The following is a 21797-nucleotide window of genomic DNA, read 5'->3' as shown; positions in this document are numbered from 1 at the left end:
AGGTCACATTTAACAGTGTGTGTTGTAACCTTTAACAAGGTTGGCCTTTAATAGGGCATCACTTCAAAAGAGTGAAAAAGGAGTAGCATGTTACTAGTGGTTTTTCCCAAATTGGGTTTCCATGTTAAATTATTGTGTCAAATCTACTGATGGATATGTTGTGTATTATGCTTTATACTCCTGCATGCTAATGTTACAATAACATATTAGTTTTGGTTAACACAAAATGAATGCATGCATGGTGGAGAAAGTTTTAAGGGTTCACTAAATTATGAAAAGTTTTATTTGTACATCTAGACCTTGAAAATTTTTACTTGTCTTATTGCAAAATTTGATGATGTATGACTTTGGCACAAGAGATTATGTCATGTTAACTTTGACAATCTAATTAGTATCAGCAATATGAAAAGAGTTAGAGGTTTGCCTAAGTTGAAGAAATCATAAAATATAATGTGCAAACAATGTCAGCTAGGCAAGATGACAAAGTCAAGCTTTAAAAGTAAAGCTTATACCTCTAAGGAAATACTTGAAATTGTTCATGCTGACTTGTGTGGACCTATTGAAGTGCAAAGCTACAAAGGAGATAAGTATATAATGTTTCTTATTGATGATTACTCTAGAATGATGACAGTCATGTTTCTAAAACAAAAATCAGATGCTTTTAAAATGTTCAAATGGTACTTGGAAAGAGTTGAAAAAAAAAAAAAGGTAAGAATCTAAAGTGTTTAAGATTAGACAGATGAGGTAAATTGACTTCACATGAGTTTGAGATGTTCTGCAATGATAGATGAATCAAGAGATAGACATCTACACCTAGGACCCCTCCACAAAATGGAATTGCTAAAAGAAGAAACAAGTCTGTAATGGACTATTCTAGAACACTCATGATGGAGGAGAGAAGTTGTAGGTATTTTTGTATACACCTTGAACCATGTGGAAGTAAAGAAAGGTACTCACTCAACACCTTTTGAACTATGGTATGGTCATCCACCTAATGTGAAATATTTTAAGGTATTTGGAAGCAAATGATATATTCTTAAAGATGTTAGGAGTGGAAAGTTTGATGCAAAGAGCGAAGAAGGTATATTCCTTAGTTACTCCACAGGAAGTAAAGCTTATAAGTGTTTAAATATTAACACTAACAAAATTGTGGAAAGTGCAAATGTAAATTTTGATGAGTTTACAGAAGCACATGAAGCTGAACCTACAAAAGAACCAGAAGATTACAAGACATTTGTATACTATTATGAGGGAATGCCTACTAAAGAAGATGCTATAAATCATGCAGCAAGCCAAGAATAAGTCTCAATAACTATTGAATCACATCCTGTGAATGTCAAGTTACAGAATAAGGAGAATGCACAATTTGATTCTAAGATTGGTACACATGAAAGAGATGCTAAAGCACTTGACAAAGATGCACATAGTGATACTAAAGCTAAGAGATAGAATGCAACCACAACAACTAAGCCTAGATTGTCCAAATATGTCAAAAGACACCATCCTATAGATCAAATCATTGGAGACAAAGATGCAAGGCCAATGAAAAGAAATAGGTTAAGAAGTGAATCATGTTTGTTAAGCATGAAGGAACCTAAGATAGTGAGAGATGCATTAGAAGATGATGGCTGGTTCAAGGCTATGGAAGAAGAAATTCAATAGATAGAAACGATCAAGACTTAGAGCCTAGTCCCTAGACTAGAAGACAAGAATGTGATTGATAATAAATGGGTATTCAGAAACAAGCTAGATGAGAATGGTGAAGTGACAAGAAACAAAGCAAGATTAATTTGCAAAGGCTATGCATAAGAAGAAGGAATAGACTATGGTGAAACTTTTTCCCTTGTCACAAGAATGGAAGGAGTAAGAATTCTTCTTTCTTACGCTACTTTATAAAGGTTTCAAAGTTTAGCAGGTGGATGTTAAGTCTATGTTTCTGAATGGCATATTAGAAGAAGAGGTCTACATAGAACAACCAGAAGGATTTGTTGATAAGAAAAATAATAACATGGTATGTAGACTACACAAAGCCCTATATGGATTGAAACAAACACTAAGAGCATGGTATGAGAGACTTCATACTTATCTTGTTAAGATTGGATTTGAAAGGATAGATGATAACAAAAATGTGTACATGAAGACAGATGAAGAAAAGGGTATATTGTTATCTGAAATATTTTTTGATGACATAATATTTGGCGGACAAGATGCTTTGTGTAAAGATTTTTCAAATCAAATGAAGCAAGAGGTTGAAATGACAATGATTGGTGAGATCAAATTCTTTGTGGGATTACAAGTCAGTCAAATGAAATATGGTGTATATATCACTTAGTCAAAATATGTCAAGGAGATATTGAAGACATTTGGACTTGAGGACTCAAAACTAGTAGCTACACCTATGGTAACAACACTCAAGCTATCAAACAATGATGATTCAACTATGATCAATCAAATATTATACAGATCCATGATTGGAAAATTGCAATATGTAGTACATAGCAGATCTATTATTGCATTAGCTATGGGGATAGTTGCTAGATTATCTGCTAACCCTAGAGAGAATCACTTGATGGCTATGAAAAGAATAATGAGATACTTGAAAGGAATAGAAGAGTATGGTTTATACTATAAGAAGAATGAAAAGTTTGAACTAAAAGCCTACACTAATGCTGATTGGGCTAGAAATATTGATGACAAAAAAAGCACCAGTGGAGGAGTATTTTTCTTAAATAGAAGACTTGTTACATGGACAAGCAAGAAGCAGAGTTGTCTTCCCAATCTACTTCTAAAGTAGAGTATGTTGCTATTGCTATTAATTGCACAAACATTGGATGGATCAAATAGCTACTAAAGGGAATGAAGGAAGAGATCATTGAACTAGTGACACTTTATTGTGATAGTACAAGTGCTATAAATATATCAAAGAATCCTGTAATGCATACAAAGACAAAGCACATTGCAATAAAGTATCATTATGTAAGGGAATTGGTTCAAGATGAAGAGGCGAACATGGAATATATTAACACAAAGGAGAAAATTACTAATATCTTCACCAAAGAATTACTTAAGGTTTCTTATGAGTATCTAAGAGGTAAATTAGGGGTGATACCCCTATCAAAGGATATGTAAAAGAAAGAGGGAGTACCTGTTATCACTTATTCACTCGCTAAGGATTCAAATTTTAAATGTCTAGCCTGTCCAATGGCTAGTCCCAGAATTAATATTATTTTAATGCCTAAGAGACATCGAAAAATCTAAATGATCAAACCTTGTAAAATTTTCCACGGTCCGCAAGTTCTCTTCCGTCAAATCTAAGTCAGATCGACGGTTGGTGCTATCTCACCATTAGAAGCTAAGTGAGATTTACGTTTGCGACATGGCGCCCTTTCACCATGTGTCCAGTGGGTCCGACGGGCTAGGCAACAAGTTTGGCAGGTCGAAAAAGTTTTGCGAGACCGTGGGCACTATGTCGCTATTGTGTGTTGGCCAAAAAATCTTCATAGCGACATAGCGCCCAATGAAAAGGTCTGACGGCGGGCAGGTTGCGTCACCCAAAAAGTTAGTGATGGGCGGTCAGTTTCATGGGCTGAAAAGTTTCAAAAAATGGCAAGGCGCCATGGCGCCAACAGAAAATTCACAAGTTTTTCGTTAGTGACATAGTGCCTGATTGACACGTGGCATGGCCAGGATTAGATAATACCAAAATCTGTCAGGTTGATGCTTCGAAGGCCAATAACGAGATGCCAGGTCAGAATACAGTCAGCGCAGGCGGTGCAGTTAAAGGTTAAGATCTCCACTGTCAGATCTGCAGAGATCAACGGTAGGCGCCATCGTGCTATGGATAAGTCGCACGACTTTTATGTTAGCGACATGGCGCCTGGAGGACGTGTTTCCTCGTGGGTCCAGGTTTAGAGGCGCAGGAAATAAGGATGGTTGGTAAGTGGCCGGTTTCTATTGATCGATGCATTCAGGAGTAGTATATCTTGCTTGCCGTCAGATTAAGTCAGATCGATGAAAGGTGCCATGTCGCCATGGTGAAGTTGCACGACCTTTACCATAGCAACATGGTGCCCTCTCGCCACGTATTAGCGGGGCCAGGTCTCGCTAGGGTACATCAATCAGATATTGCCAGGTGTCGTTTGGGCATAGTACAGTTGCTGAGGCGACACCAGATATGATGGGCCCGGGATAAAGATAGCACGGGGCATGATGAGTCTTCACAATCGTCAGATCAGAGTAGATCAACAGAAGGCACTGTCTCGCTATGGTAAAGTTGTGTGATCTTTACCATAGCGACATAGCATCTTGATGACACGTGTCTCGCTGGCTCGGCCAAGGTTGGCAGTTAGCGGCTGGTAGTTGATGTCGCAGTCAGGTTTGTAATCGCCGCAGTTAATAATAATGGTTCAGGGTGGCGCGGTTAGTTCAATAAAAGGGTGGTCAACACGAGAAGACTTAGTAGGGTGGAAAAAGGGTAAAAAGCTATTGGTCCACGTGGCTTATTCTAATGCCAAGGATACGTTGACTTGTCGGCTTTGCTAATTCATGCACCAAAAAGAGAAAACTGAGGGATATCTTGTCGATTTGATCTTCATGATCAATCCCGACCACCAGAAATGAATGTAAAACATAGAAAGACACTCCACTGTCTCAGTCGATTCATCTACTTGGTCAGAATGCAGTTATGGCACCGCTCTGTCTTCTTTAGGCTCTTTCTCAAAGGAATATCAGATTTTGGTACTCAAGACCACCAGATCTTTGATTGGATTTTCAGGGTGAGAAGTTATTGCCAGTAGGTGAGAAGTAAATGTAATGCAAAAATCCTTAATTATGCTTGAACTATAAAGGAAATTTTGTGATCTTTCCTTAAGAGAGGACTCCTTTTCTGATTTCTTTGCTACTGCTAGTAGGTTTGCAGTGTAAAATTTCCTTTGTCTCTGAGCTATATAAAATTTTGTATCATCTCCTTCAGCCATCAATGTGTATGTGCATCCGTCTTGCCTCTCATTGGTGTATTGTTGAGATCAGTGGCTTGCATACTGTATCTATTCTTGGCCTATTGGATAATATATAAGTGAAATCCTTCTTCTTGTGTTATTCAGTTTGATTTCCTAATCTGTATGTGGTTATTGATTGACATAAGTCTGGGTGTGTATGTCCTTTGAATGTTATCTTGGTTTTGTAGTGCATATATGGGCAGGAGGGAAGTCTGAACACTCTATTTTGGTGCATCACCTCCTTAGATTAGACTAGGTAGATTTTATTTTTTGCTCTCCTTCTCCCTTTTCCTCTCCAAGAGTAGATAGGTGTGCCCTAATAGTAAGAGGAAGCCGGCCTTCTCCGGAGACTCAACCTCACAGTTCAAGTCCCACAGCTTGGAGGTTGTTTCCATGTTTCACTAGGTTGTCCTCGCGCATGGGCCTTGGACAAGGGTGCAAACCTAAGTGACAATAGTACCCTACATCAAACAATCTGACACTCATTTCATACACATTGATGGAATGGATCTTACTTTAGGAAATTGCCTAAAGTAATCATAGAGCTGAAATTTCAAATCAATCACAAGCAAGGTGACAGAGGGAGCAAATTGAAGAGCCTGCAAAAGTTTATGTCTGCATATATCAAAGATGCCAAGTGTTGATTATATGTCTTTGACATTGTTGTCAAAGAGGGAGAAAGTATAGTAAACTAATCAAGAGGGAGATGATCAATTAAACTGATCGATGCAAAAGAGGAACAATGAAGTGAGAATACATCATCAGAAGATTAGGAGACTAAAAGAAAAAAGAGGGAGAAAGCAAAAAATAAAAAGAGGAAGATATTCAAATATTCTATTGATCCATTATAGAAGAGAATGTTATATTTTGTAACCTAATTCAAAAGAGGGAGTTGCTGATGGAGGGAGAATTTTTATTCACAAACTTTCTTTTTGGTATTGCCTTACTGTTTTACCCTAGTTAATTTGATGGAATAAGATGTTTATCGTTTTTTTGATTGGTTGATTAGTTTGGTTTTCCATCAATTCCAAAGAGGTAGATTGTTGATATATTATTGAAAAGATCATTTGAGTAGAAAAAATCATTATTGTTGAAAAAGTGTTAAAATCATTGTTTTGTCACTAATGTCAAACTTGCTACATGATGGTATGACAATTGCTTATATGTTTCAATAACTATTACTTAGTTGATTGATGAGGAGGATTTGATCAACAAGATGTAACAAAAGTACCTAGAGGAAAGGTTGAGTTATGATTATGTATTGAAGTGCTAGAATCAGTTAAGATAGTGATAAGATAATGTATTGATGATCTACTTTGAGGTTACAAAATGATTGGCTACACTTAGAAAGTTTAGAAGAATAAGGTTGGATAAATTTCATTAACTAAGCCTAACCAAGTTGATAGTAGGTGCTGAGAAAAGTTAGTGCAAGATGAGAAAAAAGTTGGTTGGAGTTGAGTGAAAGCAATTTCTAGTGGATGTCGAGTAAACTAATAGGTGTTAAGCAAGTTAGTAGATACCAAGTGACTTTCAATTGATGCCAAGTACTAGTAAAATCTAGTTGATGTCGAGCAATTTTATAAAAGATGTTGAGTAACATAGTATGTGTCGAGCATCAATAAATTGTTAATGTTGAGCTGCTACATTATGAAAAAGATCAAAGATTCACCAAATAAAAGTTGACAAGTTTGTTTTCTTGGAATTTGTGAATTAGGAGGAAGATAATATTGATGAGATGGAGGCATAGGATCTTATGTAAACCATTTTGGAGGTGAATTGAAATGGATTATAGGAGAAGTTTCTAGAGAAGACAAGATATGGGGTAGATACATTGTATCCTACCTAATCCATCAAAAACCCTAATTTTGATGATGGATAATGAGTGGGAAAAGAGTTCTAATTTCCTATATGTAGGGATGTCTGGTCATGAAGAAAAGAGGTTAGAGAGTTTTGGATGCAAAAATATGACAAGGAGAAGGAAGAGGGTTTGCTTCATCAAGTGACCCAAGAGAAGAAGTTTGCATTGGTGAACTAAGCAAGAAGGCTTAAAGAGGATAAATGCTTGAAGAGTGAACAAGCTATCAGAACTGCAAAGATTAGGAGCCAAGTAGAGTTGAGGACTAAATTGTGATCTATAATCTACAAATAAGATTGTAAGTTGTATCAGATCAAAGCTCTACTATTACTTTCTTACAATTGCATCAGATCAGGGTAAATCCTTTGGAGAAAGTTTGACTTAATAGTCATTGGAAAATCCTTTAACAGGGTGGTATTCCAAGTGAATGACCTAAAGTCCTCTAAAATGGCTCACTTTTAATAGGGTGATTGAAATCTCTTAACTGGGTCACATTTAATAGTGTGTGTTGTAACCTTTAACAAGGTTGGTCTCTAATAGAGCATCATTTCAGAAGAGTGAAAAAGGAGTAGCATGTTACTGGTGGTTTTTCCCAAATTAGGTTTCCATGTTAAATCATTGTGTCAAATGTGTTGATGGATATGTTGTGTTTTATTCTTTATACTCTTGTATGTTAATGTTACAATAACATATTAGTTTTGGTTAACACAAAATGAATGAGTGCATGGTTGAGAAATTTTTAAGGGTTTACTAAATTGTGAAAAGTTTTATTTGTACATCTAGACCTTGAATAACTGATTCACCCCTCAAGTTATTCTAAAAGAATTCCAACATGGATTTGTATTCATATGCTTTGTATCCATACTTCTAATAATTTTAGCAATATCCTTCAATTCTCTAAGTGCCTATAGCCTTGGAACTACATTCTTATGCCTGATGTCCTTACTTTTGTACTTATGATAGTAACCTTTGAATTTTTGCTTAGGGTTCTAATTTGCATTGTTGCTTCTGTGGACATTTTTTGTATGACCTATTTTCAAAAATTATGACAAGTGGGTTTGTAATTCTTACCTTTTTTATTCCTTTGCTCACACTTTTAGATGATTCTCCTCCTGTGAAGAACCTCCTTATAGCAATATCGTGAGAATGCTCGAAATAACAGAATACAAAGTGATAGCAGAACTCAGAATGAATCTACTGATCGCAGGCCACTTCGAGGGGGTAACCTCCTTTGAGCAAGCTCAATACAATAAATTCGTCCGTGCCCATCAAGGGCCTCAACCTATTCTTATATACTGAGTACGATCTAGAAAAGTAATACTACCTATGCATGTGGGATAATAAAATATACTCACAGGACGACTTACAAAGCATATGCGTCCAACAACACTACTCTAACAAAATAAATAGAAGGAACACACAGGTTCCTAACATCCCCTCTCCCTTAGAAAAAAGCTTTGTCCTCAAAGCTTAAGGTGTGGAAATTGTTGTTGAATTTGAAGAAGGGGTTCCCAGGTAGCATCCTCTGGTTGCATGCCATGCCACTGAATCAAGACCTCAGAGATGGAGCGAGAGCGAAGCTGGCGAGTGCGCTGGTCAATGATTGCCACCGGCTCCAGGATAATGGATCCTTCCGTATCCATTTCAGGGAGAGTAGTTTGTGCTCTGACAGTGGTACCCAGAACTTTCTTTAGACAAGAAACATGAAAGACTGGATGAATGCGGGAAGAAGGAGGAAGTTCCAGTTTATAAGCAACTGAACCAATCTTCTGCAGAACCTTATAAGGCCCATAAAATTTTGGGGCCAGCTTATGACGCCCTTTCAGCTTTAGGGAGGATTGTTTGTATGGCTGTAGACGAAGAAAAACCATATCCCCAACTTGAAATGAGTGCTCAGAACGGTGTTGATCTGCTTGTTGTTTCATCCGATTAAGGGCCATGTGAAGATTATCCTGTAAGGTACGAAGAATCTGATCCCTGCTGCGGAGAACTATGTCAACTGCCTGGACTGGTGAGCTGTTGGGAGTGTAGGGAAGGAGCACTGGAGGTGCCTGACCATAGACTGCTTCATATGGAGTCATTTTAGAGGCAGTGTGGTAAGAGGTATTGTACCACCATTCAGCTAAAGGGAGCCACTTGGCCCACTGATGTTGCTGTTCGGAAGTGAAGCAACGAAGATAAGTTTCCAAGCATTTATTGACAATTTCAGTTTGACCATCAGTTTGTGGGTGATAGCCCGAACTCATCTTCAGTTTGGTGCCAGTTTTCTGAAACAGTTCAGTCCAAAAATGACTGGTAAAAGTTGCATCACGATCAGAGACAATGGAAGAAGGGAGTCCATGAAGACGAAATATCTGGTCCATGAAGATTTGTGCAACAGAGGAGGCAGTATAGGGGTGGCTGAGGGCACAAAAATGACTATATTTCGAGAGACGATCAACCACAACCAAGATCACTGTCTTGCCACTGGATTTAGGAAGCCCTTCAATGAAATCCATAGAAATATCAGTCCAAATCCGTGTAGGGATGGGCAATGGTTCGAGCAAGCCAGGAAGGAGGGTCGTTTCACCCTTGTGGCGTTGGCAAGTATCACATTCAGCCACCATCTGTTGAATCGTCTGTTTCATCCCTTTCCAAAAGAAGTTTCTCCTTGCTTGCTCATAAGTTTTGAGGAAGCCTGAGTGCCCTGCTGAAGGAGAAGCATGGAGTTCATAAAAAATAGCCTGATGTAGAGCTGGGTTCTGAGGAAGCACTAGCCGACCCTTGTATCGAAGAGAAGCACCATACCAAGAGTAATGTGGTATAGCAGAAGGATTATTGGCTAGCTGGTGAATGATTTGAGATAAAGAAGAGTCACTGTCATAGCCCTGCTGAACAGACGCTAACCAATTGGGAATGGGCATAGAAATAGCGGAAAGGGAAGCTTGATTATCAAATGTGCGAGAAAGAGCATCTGCCACAATATTCTCCTTACCCTTCTTGTAGGTGATCTCATAATCATACCCCATGAGTTTGCTGACCCATTTCTATTGTGTAGGAGAGGATACCCGTTGTTCCAGGAAGTATTTCAGACTTTGGTGATCGATTCTGATGCAAAAATGACTCCCTAAGAGGTATGGCCGCCACTTCTGTACAGCATGCAAAATAGCCATCATTTCTTTTTCATAAGTAGAGAGGGCTAGATTCTTACCAGAGAGGGCTTTGCTAGTGAACGCAATAGGGTGGTCATCTTGCAGGAGAACAGCACCCAATCCATTGTCGCAAGCATCACTCTCAATAGTGAAGGGTTTGGAAAAATCTGGCATCGCGAGAACAGGTGTACTGCACATAGCCTGTTTTAGTTGTTCAAATGCAGTCTCAGCAACAGGGGCCCAGGAGAAGGCATCCTTTTTTAACAGAGCTGTCAATGGTGCTACAATTTTCCCGTAATCTTTGACAAACTTGCGGTAGTAGCCAGTCAACCCCAAAAAACCGCGAAGGCTCTTGAGAGTTTTAGGATGCGGCCAAGTTTTCATGGCATCTATTTTTGTAGGATCCACCCACACTCCATGGTGTGCAACAATATGCCCGAGATACTCCACTTCCTCCTGGCCAAACACACATTTAGATAGTTTTGCACAGAGTTGATGATCAGAGAGAAGTTGCAAGACAAGCTCCAGATGATGGAGATGCTCAGCCCAAGTTTTGCTATATATGAGGATATCATCAAAGAAGACCAGAATGAATTTCCGGAGGTATGGTCGAAATATGTTATTCATCACTGCCTGAAATGTTGAAGGAGCATTCGTGAGGCCAAAGGGCATGACTAAAAATTCATAGTGACCATCATGTGTGCGGAAGGCAGTTTTAGGTATATCCTCCTCATTAACCCGAATTTGATGATACCCAGAACGAAGATCTAACTTGGAGAAAAAATGAGCCCCATGAAGTTCATCAAGAAGTTCATCAACAACTGGAATGGGAAACTTGTCCTTTATAGTGAGATGATTAAGTGCTCAGAAATCAATGCAGAGTCGCCATGACCCATCTTTTTTGCGAACAAGCAGAACTGGAGAAGAAAAGGAACTGGTACTAGGGCGAATAATACCTTGCTTCAGTAAGTCATGGACAAGTATCTCGATTTCGGTCTTCTGATGAAATGGGTAGCGGTAGGGCCTGATGTTGGGCGGAACACTGCCAGGAAGGAGCTGAATACGGTGGTCCTCTGGACGAGAAGGAGGTAATCCCACAGGTTCAGCAAATACACCAGAATACTTGTCCAAAATGTGTTGGAGATCGGCAAGAGTGCTAGAGACTGCTGATGGCTGCATCTGAATGGAATGGAGCTGAGCGATGACACCATGTGAATTCTTCTTAAGAAGTTTTTCCATACGGTGTGAACTGATGATGCTGAGAGACCCTGGTTGTAAGCCTTTCAAAGTGTGTTGGTGCCCCTCGGCTGAAAACTGCATCCAAAGTTCAGCAAAATCCCAGAGAATGGGGCCAAGAGTGCGTAACCATTGGGCACCCAAAACCACATCACAGCCACCTAAGGGTAAGGCAAACATGTCAGAGCGCATGTTATAATCTCCAATAGAGAGACGCACATTGCGACATTTCCCTTTACAAGGTAAAGTGCCCTCATTGGCAATCATGACTTCAAAGCTAGAGCAGGGATGGATAAAGCAATCAGCTTGTTTGGCTATTCGTGGATCAATGAAGTTATGAGTGCTACCAGAATCAATGAGTATAGTAAGAGGGATCTTCTTGAAGAAACCCTGGACCCGCATGGTTTGTGGAGTAGTGACTCCTGCCAAAGCATGGACAGATATCTCTGGTGGAGCTTCTGGTGAAGGAGGTTCAGGCTGGTGAGGCTCAACCTCATCATCCACTGTTTCCTGAGCATCTACATATTCTTCCAGTTCCGGTGGAGAATCCACATCCAAGAGATAGAGCTTTTGCTGAACACATCTATGGCCCCGAGACCATTTCTCATCACAATTATAACAAAGCCCTTTGTCTCGCCTGACTCGCATCTCTGTTTCAGACAAGTGCTTGATCGGAGTAGTTCTGGGAGCTGGTATGACTGGAGGGTTGTGAGAACCTGTATTTCTGAATGGAACAAAATTAGATCTGGAGCGTTGTAGAGCACTAATCTTGTCTTCCGCTAACTTAGCCAACCCAAGGGCTTCCATCATTGTAGTAGGTCGAAACATTTTGACTTCTGAGCGAAGTGCATCCTTCAGACCACTGACAAAACAACTACAAAAGAATTCATCAGACAAGCCCTCTGTGTAATTAGCTAATTTTTCAAACTCTGTCTGGTATTCTCTTACAGTGCCTGTTTGACGCAGTTTAGTGAGTGCTCCTGTGAAATCATCAAAGGAACTAGGGCCAAAGCGCTCCAAAATGAGGGTGCACAATTCTCTCCACGTTGGGCCTACATTAGCCTTGATGTACCAACGGAACCATTGAAGAGCTTCATGTTCCAAATGAAAAGATGCAAGGGGGACTTTGTGGTTATCCAAAGTATTATGCAAGCGGAAATACTGCTCTGCCCTATAGATCCATCCAGTCGGATCAGAACCATCGAAGCGTGGAAAATCAAGCTTTGGTCCACGGAAATTGCCAGAAGAGGACCCAGTATCTCCTGAATGGTTTCGGCTCATGGCTGACTGCTGAAATTTAAGACCCAGAATTTTGTCATCCAGATCTTGAAGTTTGGTTTTGAGGGATGCAATTTCCTCTTCCATGATTTTTGCTCCTGTACGCGTAACAACCATAAAGCAAGGTTTTTTTTTTTTTTTTTTTTTTTTTTTTTTTTTTTTTTTTTTTTTTTTGGAATGGGTAGAAGATGAGAAACAAAAACTTTTTTAGTTACGGCAAACTTGGATTTGGGTAAAACTCGTATAGGAAATGGGTGTTCGACGGGTGGTGGGAGACTATCTAGGGACAAGGGAAAAAGAAAAATGAGGGTTTCAAGGGTAGGGAGGCGAAATGAGGCGAACAGTCCAAGAGGGATAAGGGAGCAAAATGAGGAATTGAATCTTGTGGCTCAGTTTGGTGGCGATTGGATGAGAGGTGAAAAAGATAGGGCAAACCCTAAAATTAGATAAATGAGGGATTTAGGGCTTGGATATGTAAAATTTGGGGTTGGGTCGCCAAGGAAGGAAGTATGCGAAATGATATTGCAGACGTTCTGCGGAAGTATGAGCAGAAACAGAAAGCAAACAAGGAAGCTACGACTAAAAAACAGAAAAATTTTTACTCTTTTTTTTTTTTTTTTTTGAACAGTCGACTTTGAAAAATTCACTCACAGACAGAACAACTGAAAAGAGTTATTGTAATAACAAGAGATATTAGAAGTGAGAGGAACCTGAAGGCCACGACAGAAAAAAAAAAAAAATTGATGTAATTTCCACCCAGCGAGCCCAAGAGAGTGCTCTGATACTAGATGTGAAGAACCTCCTTATAGCAATATCGTGAGAATGCTCGAAATAACAGAATACAAAGTGATAGCAGAACTCAGAATGAATCTACTGATCGCAGGCCACTTCGAGGGGGTAACCTCCTTTGAGCAAGCTCAATACAATAAATTCGTTCGTGCCCATCAAGGGCCTCAACCTATTCTTATATACTGAGTACGATCTAGAAAAGTAATACTACCTATGCATGTGGGATAATAAAATATACTCACGGGACAACTTACAAAGCATATGCATCCAACAACACTACTCTAACAAAATAAACAGAAGGAACACACAGGTTCCTAACACCTTCCTTAGTATTGGTGTATCTAAATCTAGCAGTATCATTGTTAGGTCTTGGAGATTTCATCAATTTCTCAAAGTATTTGATGGCTTCACTAGGTTTGTCGAATCATTCAATGATCTCCTTCTCTACTCTTAGTTCATTCCTCAATTGATCATTTTGTAACTTTAGAGTTATGATATCAATGTATTTTCCATTCAATTCATTGTTTGTAATCAGCAATTGATTCATTGTATCTAGTTGCATGTTAGCAATCTTTTGCACATCTAATGTCTTCTCTTCCACTATGTTGGTTAGTATTCTTTTGTCATCTTCAATGATGACTTTTTCTTCCTCAACTTTATTTTTCTATTCGGTCATCTCACATACCAATATTGGTTGGAATTCTTGTTCTATTTTAAGATTTTTGACCTCTTCAGTTAGGGCATTGTTCTTTTCCATTAGATCTGCAACTTTTTCCTCAAACTCACTTGAGTTTCCATTCTCAAACAATCTAGTAGTGTCTTCTTGTTGGTAATTAGCCTCATTTTTCTTAATAACCAATTCCTTTCTTCTCTCTAATGAACACTATAGCTCATCTCTTCCTTCATTGAGTTGGTGTAGGGCAAGTTGTACTTCAATCTTTTGGTTCTCAATAGTCTTTCCCAACGTATAGACTTTCATCCTCAATATCTTTCCTCCAAAGCCGTAAAACTTTCCTTTGTAGAGAAAAAAGCTCTGATATCAATTGTTGGAAATAACAGTGGGAAAGAAAACTCTAGGGGGTTGGGAATCAACACTTCAAAACTTTAACCATAAAACATTCACATCCATCTCATAACTTAACATATAAACTAAAATAGCTAACTAAACATTTACATCCATAGTATGAAACAAATAACACATGACACAATAATTGTTTTACCTAGAAACCCTGCAATGAGAAGGTAAAACTAGGGTGAGGATGACACCCACAAATCTTCACTAGTGCAGCTATAAAGTGTACCCAATGATGGTCACAATGATTTTGACCATAAACTATGATCTACCCTGTGAGGGGTGTGCCATGTTAAAGGCTTAAAAACACTGTTAGGTTTCACCTTGTTAAAGGATTTCAACACCCTATTAAAAGTGTGTCTTATTTGAGGACTTAAACTTACAATAAAGTGCTCGGTTAAGAGATTTAAACAAGTCTATTAAGACAAACCTGTTAGGAGATTTACTCTACATCACCTATTAAAATGATTTAATACCATGATCCCTTGATAAGTACTTTGTTGCTAGATGTTATACCTTCTCTTTACTGATTAATCCTTGATCCTTCAGATTAGATATGTCTCCTCTATCTTTCCTTTTCTCTTCTTTGTTCTCTCTAACTAATTTTGCAATTCATATCACTTTCATAACCCCCATAGTCACATTGAATGCTCTCTCTGCACTTAGCATTCGTCTCATGCCCCTTCTCTCCTCGCATACAAACTCTTTAGGTTTTTCCTCCTTAAGTAAACAAAGGTGGACTAAGGTTAGGTTAGAATCAATGGTTGTGGTTGATTCATATTGCCACCTAAAACATCCCTCAATTTGATTGGTTGCATGAATTGCATAGGGATTCTCAATATGACTCGATCCTTATCTTCTAGAAATGTAAAATATTTCATATGTCAACTCAAAAATGGTTTACATAGTAGTTTGTTCCATTACAAAGCACTGTCTCATAAATTTTTCACTCAACATCTAAAGGATCTGATGCTTGGCCATCATTGTGTTCATAATTTTGTAACTCGACTTCTAAAAAACTCGGCATACACTATCTGCTCACCACCTACATCACTCATCACACACTAACTTGCTTGGCTCCTTCTTTTGGCTTGATACTTGAGTGACTCAGCATGCATAGACTACTTGGCACATACTAGTGCTTGGTACTAATTTTCATATTGCTTGACATGTATTTTCTGGCAATTGATGCTTAACATACACTATTTTTTTGTAAAGTAATGACTTAAGTGTTTTGCCATTACCTTGTCAAAACCAAAATGAGAAACCATCCCTTAATCTGATTGGTTACATGTACTACATAGGAATTCTCAATATGACTCCATACATATCTTCTAGAATTGTAAAATATCATTATGTCAATCCAAAAATGGTTTACATAGAAGTTTATGCCATTACAAACAACTATGTCATAAACTATTCATTCATCATCCAAAGGCTCTGATTCTCGGCCATCACTATGTTCATAATGTTGTAGCTTGGCTTCTAAAAAACTTGGCATACACTTCCTACTCAACACCTACATCACTTGATACACACTAACTTTCTCAGCTCCTTCTGTTGGCTCAACACCTAAGTGACTCGACATGCATAGATCACTTGACACATACTAGTGCTCAACACTAACTATCATATTCCTCAGCATGTATTATCTAGCAACTGATGCTCGATATACACTAAGTTTCAGAAAAGTAATGACTTAAGTAGTTTTTTTGATGAGTAGTCCCTTCCTTATATTAGAAAAAATATAATAAAGTTACATATTCACAAAAAAAGGGGTTTGGGGAATACAGGATCACCCTACGAAATCATATAGTCACTAGCCATAAATCAACTATTCATCAAAAAAAAATTAAAAATAGAAAACAAAGAAATCCTCAAGTTGTTAGCATATTTCCGGCCAAGGAAGGAGGGTCCTTATCATTAGAGCTCCACCCAAAAGTTGGGAGAGTAGATGGCTCAAGGGGAGCCCAACCATCATCCACAACAACAACATTATCTTCATCTTTCTCTCTCTTAGGCCTGGGAGGAGAAATGGCTAAATCTAGCCAGGGAAACACCCACTTGGGGTTCGAGTGAGTAGAGGGCCAACTAGTAGTAGGAGCAGTAGGAGGAGCCATTGGGGACCACCTTGAACTAGACCTCTAGGTAGGAAAGGCTGAGTGGTACTGATCAGTAGAACCTCCAAAAATGTGGCACCGACCAAAAGCACCACCACTAGGGGAGCTGTGCTATTGAGAGTGAGGCATATGTGAGTGATGAGTGGAACTACTACATCCTTGAAAATGATCAAGAGTAGGGGTACAATCACCATAGGCCAAATCTGGTGGAACACAAGCAATTGTACAGGGGGCATTTCCCCAATGAGCCAAAAGCTCCTGTAAGTGTGCCACCTCGAAAGCCACTTTATTCATCTGTACTTGAATCTGCAACATGACATTGTTATAAATACATACTTTAGAGTACATAGACACACTAATGTCAAATATGTTGTGAGCATAAATGACTACATTTCCATCCTTCCAAATGGTAAATAAGATCTCCAATCTGAAAGCATGCCATAGCTAGGCATATTCGAAGGGAATCAAGATATATCACCCAAAAGAACCATATGCCAAGAAAAAGATTATGTCTGAAAGTGGTGAAAGAGATCATGGATCCATTGGTAGTAACATTGAGCCTATCTATAGAACTAAAAAATGTGCAAAAAGGACTCTAGTTGACCACAAAAAGGGCAACAGGGGTCAAAAACTCCCAGATGCCACAGTCGGGAGCCCAAAGGTATGCCCTGGAAAAGAATACACATGTGAAGTGCACAATTTTTGGTTCAGTAATGGCATGCCACACAGTGAAGAACCTATGACTCCAAGTGTTATGTGAAGATTGTAAATGCCAATGTTGGCTGAGAACATCAACCATGGGTAGGTGATGAACCAGCCATTGGTAACCTAGCCTAGGTTTATAGCTAGTTACTAGAGTGTTTGGATACCACTTCCAATCTTTCCACCAAGGGCAACAAGACTGAATTCCCATTTTGTGTAATAACTGTGAAGGCACCATAGAAACTAGAAGATCAAAAGTCTTCTGATATGAACGAGTGAGCTAGAATTGTACTTGCATGTCTTGTCATGACCACAACCTCATAGTAACTCTGGAGAAAAGATCTTTAGGGGTCCTTATGCCACATTTAAAAAAATGCAGAGCACTAGCCCCGTGCACCTTAGCCAAGGGAACACCTTGAATAGAAAATAAAGGTGACCACTAGAGATTATGTTGGTTCAAAGAAATCCCATCTTTGAATTCATTCCCAACCCAGCGAAGTTAGGGCTTAACTATGTCCTAGGCTTTCCAAATACTTTGGGCAACAAAATTACCTTGAACTTGAATAGTTTCAGGGGTAATCAGAAGGGTTTGAAACCCAATCCCCTTCCAGGCTGACCAATGAACTAGAAAGCCTAAATAAATAAAATACCTTAACAAAATCTTCTAGGCTTCATTTCCAAAAAGAGCTTGAATCACCCATTTGGCACATAAAGCAGTACATTTCTTCTAGGTGGATAGCAAGCCAAGGCCACGAGATTCCTTGGGAAGATAGCACAAATCAAAAGCAACTCTATGAAAGCCCTGGTGAGAAGAATCTGATGCCCAAAGGAAGTCACGTAAAAGGCGTTCAAGTTTGAGGTACAAGGCCTTAGATGGAGCCCAATAGGAAGAATAATAAACATGGGTGGCAACTAGTACTTTGGAACAAATCTGGAATTTTCTACAAGTGAAAGAGGTTTGGTGATCCAATACTCCAACTTCTTCTCTATTCTAGCATGAACCACTTTCCAAAGCTCAACAGATGAGGCTTGGAAGGCAAAGGGGATACCCAAAAAATGAAAAACTTCCCCATGTTGAACCCATTTCCGTTGGTATTGCTCAAGCCAAGCAAGATGAGGAAGGTAAGACTATCTATAACAAAGGGTTTTGTGCCACTGAATGGCAGACCCTGAAGCAAGACAGAATGTTTCAAGACATTGCAAAGTGGAGGCAATATTCTCTTCATCCTCAATGAGAGTGAGGAAAGAATCATTGTAAAATGACCATTCACAAGCTAGTTAGGGGAATCCAAAAGGGAAATACCTCGAACCCATTTTTGGGAGATGGCATTTACGAGCAAATACCCAAAAAATTCTGCTACCAAAACATATAATGAGGGTGCCAATGGGAAACATTGGTGAATTGAATAATAAATCCCAAATGCTTAAGATTGAAGACCATTAATGGAGATGCAAGTAGAGGCATCTCCAAAGAGCACCTGGACTAACTGCAAAAAGGTAGGTCCAAACCCAAGAGCCTAAAGAATGGCCAAAATGAAAAGCCACTCAATCCTATCATAAGCTTTAGCAAAATTAATTTTGAGAAAGATGGCCTGTTGCTTGGAATGATGAGCCCATTTCATCCATTCCCACATAGAAATTATGTTATCCAAGATATAATGGGACTTGATGAAACCCGTTTGTTCAGGGCAAATAATCTGAGGAAGAAGATGATGAATTTTGAGTGAGAGAGCCTTGGTAATGATCTTATAGGAAACATTCAATAATGTGATGGGCCTCTAATTGTAGTCTTCAAGGTCGCCCACCTTAGGTATGAACTTAATATTCTCTTTGTTAATAAGATTACCCAAAGAATGGGAATTGTATGGCTCGATATAAACCTTATGCAAGTCTGGACCAATCTCATCCCAAAATGCTTTGTAAAATTCATAAGGGAAGTTGTCACAACCAGGGGCCTTATCATCTATCATGGAGAGGATAGCTTCCTTGAGGTCCTCTAGAGTGAGCTTTTGCTCACTGAATACATATTGTTTTGGAGCAAGTTTTTTAGGCATGATAGCCAAACAAGCCTGCAAGGCTTGGTCCATGGCCACTGAAGGACCCTGAGCTATAAAAACTTTTTCATAGTGGTGAAAAAAGGCTTGAAGAATATCAAGAAGCTCACAAAGGGTATGTTATCCCTTCTGAATGTGCTTGATCCCCACCACAGAGTGGTGTTCCCTCAATGCATTAAATAATTCCTTGGAAGCCTGATCACCAAACTCTAGCTAGTGAAGGTGGGCTTTGAGTTGAGCTCCCTGAGTAGCATAATCGTTGACAACTTGGATGGCGAAGGTTGGAAAGATGAACCTAGAGATCCATATCAAATAGATTCATGGTAAGAGCTTCAGTGTCCATATGAAGATCTCTTATAGTGGCCTCATAGGATCTCTTGCGGTATGTAGCCAATTGCCTCCCATAAATGTGAAGAAACCTTGCAGTATGGGTGATGGCATCATTCCACCACTAGATCCAACTAGAGGATGAGTGGGGCCTAGGTTCAAGGTTCAGGGTTTGTAAAATATGGGTGGTGGTGGGTGGATGGGACAACACAAAAATATTAAGCTAAAATTGAGTTTTACAATTACAAGGAGGGACTGAATGCCAAGTAATGGAGAAGTGGATGGAAAAATGGTCCAAAAGAGTCACACCAAGGATCAGAGTGACAAGTAGAAAACTCATGTGAGAAAAAGAAAAAAATGAGTAAGCATAAATCATAGCACGGTCTGACCTTTTAAGGACCCTGTCAGCTCCCTCTCAAAAGTTGGACCATGTGTACCAGTTGCCATTAGTCAGGCGGTGATGAACATTGGGATCAAAAAGACCCAACTTGTTTTGCATGTAGAACCAAGCTTCTCGCTCACCAGTTGACCATCAAAAAGGTAGAAGGCCCACTTTATCAACAACTAGCTCAACCATATTAAAATCCCCATAGAATAACTAGGTGGCAGGTGGCAAAGAATCGGCTAGCCACCTCCACAAGTGTGAGCACTCAATCGCATCATTAGAAGCATAGATATTGACAATGCCAAAATAATGATTTTGAAAAGAAAAAAAAATCCAAACTACTCTCTACATGGGGTTAGAACCATGAGAAATAACAAAAGGAGAAAGATGAGGGGAGGTGAGAGTGACTACACCACCTTGACTAGCTTCATGCTGAGAAGAGAAACTAACACCATCCAACCATATCACATGGCAAGTGAGTTGATAAGGAACCCAAAGATTTTAACTTCTTGCAAACATAGAACATCAATTTTGTGAAACCTACGCTTGGTATCATGAACATAATACTTTCTAGGGAGGTCTATTAGCCCTTGCACATTCCATGAGAGAAAATTCATCATAAACTAGTTTGCATATTCTCCTCATCCTCAAGTGAGGAAAAATTATTATGCAAGAAAGCTGAGGGTCCAAACGAAGAGTCACCCAAAGTGATGGCTCTTTGCTTATTACCTTCAGGGTTACATGAGCGATGAGGAGATGAAGAAGAAATCATAGAAGTTGTTTGAGGTGCCCAAACCCAAGAAGCTCATACCTCTGACTTAGTTGTCCACTGCAATGCAGGGTTTGAAATGGGTGGTAGTGGCACAACCAGAGGAGCCTCTAGTGTTGAGGGCACAAGAGGAGCCACACTGGAACTAGGATGGCTAGGTTCTTGAGAAACAAGGTTTGTCTTAGCAATGTCCTTGCCTTTCTTTTCAGCCATTGTCCACTTATCTTTTTTAACAACTAGAGATGGCTTGGGTTCCTGCACTAGAAAGAGATTGTGCTCAAGAAGAGGAAAATCCTTGATCTTGTGACTCACAGATTGATAGTGAAAATAAGTATTCAAGAGATTCAAGTAAAGAACCTTTTAAGAAAAGGTGGTAGCACCAATTTGAATTTATGCAATCTCTTTAAGGTCCCTAGAAAGGTCGACCTCAATACAAACCCTCTATTGAGGACATGCATTAAAAAATTTGTCCAGTTCCATGCAAATGACTTTGCCCACAATTTGGGCAATTTTGATGAGAAAATACCACTAAGGGATGGGAAACCCAGGGAACTCTACCCAAATTGGAACACTAAGTTTGCGATCATCCAAGATGCAAAAGTCTCAAGACCATCTCTGAAAAATGAGTAGAGATGAGCGAACTATCCATGGCCCATGGCTGAAAATACTCTTAGCCTAGGAGGGGTTACCAAAATGAAAAAAGAAAAAACCCTTGGTGAGGTTTTGAATTCCTTCAAGATGAATCCCCTAGGGAGAGCAAGCTTTGGATACCCATTCACCCAACATGCTTTTAGATGGAGTGCAACTCACAAAATACCCAATAACAGTTTGGGTTTCTAGCCATTGGCAAGTAGATTCAAAAGAAGAAATATTCAGAACCAAGTTGGGAGAGGAATTATCTTGTGAAATACCTTGGGCACAAATTTGGGCAAACATTTTCTTAGTGGGCCATTATTGCATGCAACAGCAACTCTAGCACCAACAACAACTACTAGGCCAAAGAGGGCCAAGGCCATTATAAGCTAAAATAAGATCCCACACTAAATATAGAATGATAGGTAGTAATGCAGAAAGGGCTTAGA

This window comes from Cupressus sempervirens, chromosome 4 (genome assembly GCF_028749045.1).
Source record: "Cupressus sempervirens isolate cs-2001-9-10 chromosome 4, ASM2874904v1, whole genome shotgun sequence".
In the NCBI taxonomy this organism is placed as follows: Eukaryota; Viridiplantae; Streptophyta; class Pinopsida; order Cupressales; family Cupressaceae; genus Cupressus; species Cupressus sempervirens.
This window is presented reverse-complemented; position numbering follows the sequence as displayed.